The sequence below is a fragment of the Oenanthe melanoleuca genome, chromosome 10, assembly GCF_029582105.1.
Source record: "Oenanthe melanoleuca isolate GR-GAL-2019-014 chromosome 10, OMel1.0, whole genome shotgun sequence".
In the NCBI taxonomy this organism is placed as follows: Eukaryota; Metazoa; Chordata; class Aves; order Passeriformes; family Muscicapidae; genus Oenanthe; species Oenanthe melanoleuca.
In genome coordinates, this window is record NC_079344.1 from 5,772,722 (window position 1) to 5,777,763 (window position 5,042).

A 5,042-nucleotide genomic window follows, 5' to 3' on the forward strand; every position below is an offset into this window, starting at 1 on the left:
GATGGGCTGCGGACCCCGACGGCCGGTCCTGCCCGCAAACTCCCGCTCCGCGGGCGGGAGGCTCGGCCCGGCCCCGCGTGTCCGGGGAGCGCCGTGGGCGGCGGGTCCTGGGGAGGAGGAGCGCGGCTCCTTCCCGTTCTCCTCCCTCCGGTTCCCCCAGGTCTGCCCGGCCGTGTCGGGATGGGCTCCCCGGGCCATCGGGCGGGCACAGCTGGCGGCGGTCCTTCGCGCCCCGGGAGTGTTTTCCTGCGGCTTTCCCAGGGCATCCTCACAGGATCTGAAGCCCAGGGTTGCAGCCCGCACGCTGTCACCGTGTGTATCGTGCGCGGATTGTTTGTGGACCACACACCCTCCTGGGGCCGGGGGGCCGCCCCGGAGAGGGGCAGCGCCCGGCCGGTCCCACCTGCCTCCGAGAAGGCGGCAGTGTAGAGTTCAAACGCACCAAACTATCAGAAGTCATTTATCCGCTTTCATAAATAATGTTCTTATTATCTTCAGCCCCCTTAATTCATGCTCCTGTCCGCTTGATTGCGGGGTTTCAGCAGATAAAAAGTTTATAAGTTGGTCGGGTTCTTGTTTTCCTTTTTCCATCATTAACATCATTAATATAAGCTATCAATAACCCTGTCGTTTGGAGCATAGCTTCACAGTATTGATCTGCGCAGCTATTCATCTCTGCCATAGAAGACACGGAATAATTTTCGCATTACAGTAGCTTGGATTTGCTTTTAATTCATATTTAAAGCTGCAACTGGCTCTGTGGAGCTCTCTGCGAAAGACTAGAGGCGCCTAATTAATAATAAGTTAGAAACGAAGGAAGGCACCAGCGGATAAATAATTAATACAGACATCTCTGTCTCTTTGAGTATTGCTACTTTAAAAATTTAGACTTACCAGGGCCATACTGTAAGTCTGCAAGTTATATTGAGGAGATGATTTAAGAAAGCTATTTTTTTTTTCCTGAAATACAATGCTAAATTATTTACGGTGTTTTGCAATCTTCCATAAGTTCCTTCATTAACAAGCGCTGCGGTTTGCTCCGGGGGGTGCGGGAGAGCGCGGCGGCTCGGCCGGGCAGCGCCTCGGGGCTCGCTCGGTGCCCTGTGCCAGCTCCGCGTCCTTCAGCCGGCCGGACCCCAGCGTGGGGGCTCCGGAGGGGACAAGGGAAGAGCCCAGCTCCTTCAGGCGGGTGGCAGGGGCCGGCTCGGAGCGCGTTCAGCCGCCGCGCTGCCGAGCCTGGGTTCCACGAGGCTCCCCTCGGGCAGAAGCCCGGGCCCGGGGGCTGCGGGAGGGGGAAAGGCAGGACCCCCCCGGGCGGGCACCCGCAGCGAGCCCCGGCCGCGCCGCAGCTTCCCCTGAAAGCCGGGCCCTCCCCCACCTGCCCCGGCCGGCGCAGCCCTCTGTTCTCTGTCTGCCCCCGACAGATGTATATGTTTTTGTCGCCAAGCAAGTTTCCAAGAAGCTCGACAGGGGAAAGTCTGGAAAAGTTAATCCCCCCCGGCAGCTGTTGGCTTTGGGAGCCTTCGAGCGTCACCTTTGACACGCTCCCCGTGCGAGGGGACCCGGTGCCGCAAGCTGTCACCGCGCAGGAGGCGCGGGAGGGCGCGGGCGGCCGCAGCCCCCTCGCACGCCGCTAAAAGAAAATCGCAGTGGAAAAATAGAATACAAATAAAAGTAAATTAAAGAAAAAATAAATCAAGGAAAAGAAGAGGGAAAAAAAAAAAGAAATAAAATGAAAAGGAAAGAAAAGCAACTGTGCGCGGCCGGCTGCAGCGCGCTGCGGTCGCTGCCCGGCCCGGCCGCCCCGTCGGTGCCCGCGCGGTGTTTGCTGGCGTCAGGCGGGAGATTACGGCCGTTCGTGGTGTCATTAGCTCGGATTTAAAAAGCACACACACGCCACGCAATTCAAACAAGCAAAGTTGCGTTTTAAGTCCGCTCCGAGTATCTGCTGATCAAATAAAGACTTAAGGGCGGTAACGATTATTCTGTTAAATATATGGTACTTGACTGCACAAGCAGTAATTGATTAGCGCACCGAAATGAGCTCTCTCCGGCGCTCGCCCTCCGCCAGTGGGGCGGGAAGCTCCGCGGGGGAACCGTGCCCGGCTCCGCGACGAGGGGAGCCCAGGCACGGGCACACTCGACGGCGGAGAACGGAGGCTGCGGGGAGGTGTGCCGGCCTCGTCTGCCCTGTCCCGGGCTCCTGCGACCCCATCCCGGGCTCCCGGGGCACCCTGCAGCTGAGACGGGACCGGGGTGGTTGGGCCCAAGTCCTGCTCTGTCTCCGCGCCGGCGGCTTTTGCTCACCAGAGCCGCTTCGTCGTTGGGTTACCCCCAGAGTAGCGGAAAAAAATATTTTAAAAATAAAAGATGCATGGAGGTTTGGGGGCAGCTGGGTGCGTTTATACGGGCACTCTTTTCTAGGGTTAAAGACTGAACCTCGACGGAGGCCGGCGTGTCACAGGACTCTCCAAATTGTTTGCGGTCGGGTTTATACTCATTTCTTGAAGAAAAATTTGATGTTGCAATTTCCTACAAACTCGAGGGAGTAACATATTCGCTATGACGTTTGCTTGATAACTAATCGCTAAATACACGGATATTAAATATTTTTAATTAAACTGTAAATTGTGTACAGATATTGATAATGAAGAAGCTGACAATGTTTCGATTAGATCGGTGACATCACCTTGCGTTGGCTTGGGAAACAATCACAGCTGTTCACTTCGGTCTCGAAACGTTCTCGATTATTTAATTTTATTATTGTCTTTTATTTTTGTATTTTATTGTATTTTATCCTAAACATTTTCTGAGGTCGTTGATTAGGTTTCAGGTTTATCTTTTCTTCTTTCCTTAGCTATTCCTCGCTATCAGAAATGGAGTTACAGATAGTGTTAAAGCTACAAAAATTTAGAGAGCTGTGGAAGCGTTTAGGATTGGGGATGGCTGGGACGGTAGGAACAGTGCTAGAACTGTATGTGGGATATTTTTTAGCACAAAATAAAATACGGGGGAAGCTCCTTGCACCCAGGGAAAATGAATAGCAATGAACAATTGATTTATTTCGGAGACGGGGTTCAATAGCTCAGAATTCTTAAAAGTAAGTGTGTGCATGTGTGTGTATGTGTGTGTGTGAGCGTGCGTTAATTTCGGGAAATACATAAAACCGCTGTGGAAATTCCGAATTTATAGCGGCGAAAAAGTGTACTCGCTTCCAGGACCATACACGCAACAAACGCGCAGACGATAGTTGTGATTCTAAAAGTTTCCTGCGAGCCTGCCGGCGCCTGGCGATTTTTGAGCTCGCCGAGCGCGGGCACCGCAGGTTGTGCCCCCGCAGCCCCGCTCGGGGCCGGTCCCGGAGCGCAGCCCCCGGGCACGGTCCCCGTGAGCACCCCAGAGTCCGGCGGTGTCCGGGCGAGAGGCAGCGGGGCTCCCGCTGCGGGAGGACGGCCCAAACACTGCGGTGTGCGGCACGGACCCGCACCTGGTCCCGCGGGTGGATGGGCAGGAGCGGGGCCAGGCCTGGCTGCGGCCGTGGAGCTGCTCTCTGCTGCGGTGCTTTGGGCTCAGAGCGCGGGCGAGGGGTCTCGCTGCCTCGAGGAACCGGAGACAGCGAGACCCCTCGGGGTCCCGAGCCGTGCCCTTCCCTTCGCACCGAGGGGAATCTCCGCAGGCCTTGTTCCTAAAGTTAGGGCAATAGCTCAGAGAAAATAATCCCGGGGATTGATTTCAACTCGCTCCTAGCGGGGCTCTGCCCTGGGACTGACTCGTGTCTCTGTCCCTGTAGCCTGCCTTCCCCGTGGGGCCGCTGGCAGAGGCTCCTGCCTCTTACTGGGGACGGGGCCTTGGAGCTTCCAGCGGCACGCAGGGGGTGGCAGCGCTCCCGTCACAGAGCTCTGCACGGGTCCCGCGGGACCGAGCGCTTTGCCCTCGCTCTGTGCGCCGCCGGTGCGGGCTTTGCCAGGACAGGTGCTCAAATCCTATCCCCCCTCCATGGAAAAGACACCGGGCTCCCTGCTCGAGCCCCAACGCGGCGGGGATCCGCTCGCTGTCCCCGGGGCGATGGGGACAGGCGGCCCCGCAGGGTGCCGAGAGCAACCGCGGTCCCCGTTGGCAGAGCGGGGGGAAGCGGCGGCGGCCTTTGTGCCGCCCGGCCCGGTGCCGCCCGGCTGCGGCCCCGCGGCTCGGCCCGGCCCGTCCCTCCCGCCGCTCGGCGCCGCGCACACGCTGCACTCTGCCCGGCGTGGTTCGTTATTGTTAATGGGTGAACAATAGGCACATCTGCCCTTTCTTCCAGCATAAAGGCACCTTAGCTAACGAGGGGGGCCGGAGGGCGAGCTCGCTTGTTCTTTCTCCTCCGCCTCCTTTTCTTTCTTTTTGAAGAAAAAATAAAAGAAAACCAGCGGCATGTCCGGCTGCTGGGCGCCTCGGGACATATGCTCGCCTTGCACTGCCGGGCACGCCCGGGGTCCCCGGCGGGGGTTGCCGAGGGCCGGCCCTGCCCATCGCACCGCCCGGCCGGACCCCCTGGACCCCGGGGAGCGGCGGGGGGCGCGGGAGCCGAGCCGCAGGGCTGATCTGGGACACAGCGCCGCGGGGCTCCCACCGCCCATCCCCAGGCCGGGAGACGGGAAGTTTCCCCGCAGGGCACCTGAGAGGAGCGATACCGGGGCAGGCGGCTGCGGGACAGCGTGGGTGCATACTGCGGGGAGTGCGGGGGTCACGGGGGGCACGGGCAGGACGGTCCGGTGTCACCTCCGGAAGCTGCCGGTGAGGTGAGGAGGCTCCGCGCTCGCGGAAAACGCGGAGTCACCGAAGGGGCGGGGCGGGGCGGGGCGGGGCGGGTGTCGCTGCCCGGCGGGGCGGGGCGGAGGGGAGCGGCCCTTTGTGCCCGGGGCGGGGCCCGGGCCCGGGACAGCGGCACCGCCGCTCTGGGCGCCGCCGCGCGGGGCTCGCCCGCTTAATAGGGGCGGTGACGTCACGGGGCGGGGCGGGGCGGGCGGGGGCGCCGCGCGCATGCGCGGTGCGGCGGCGGCGGC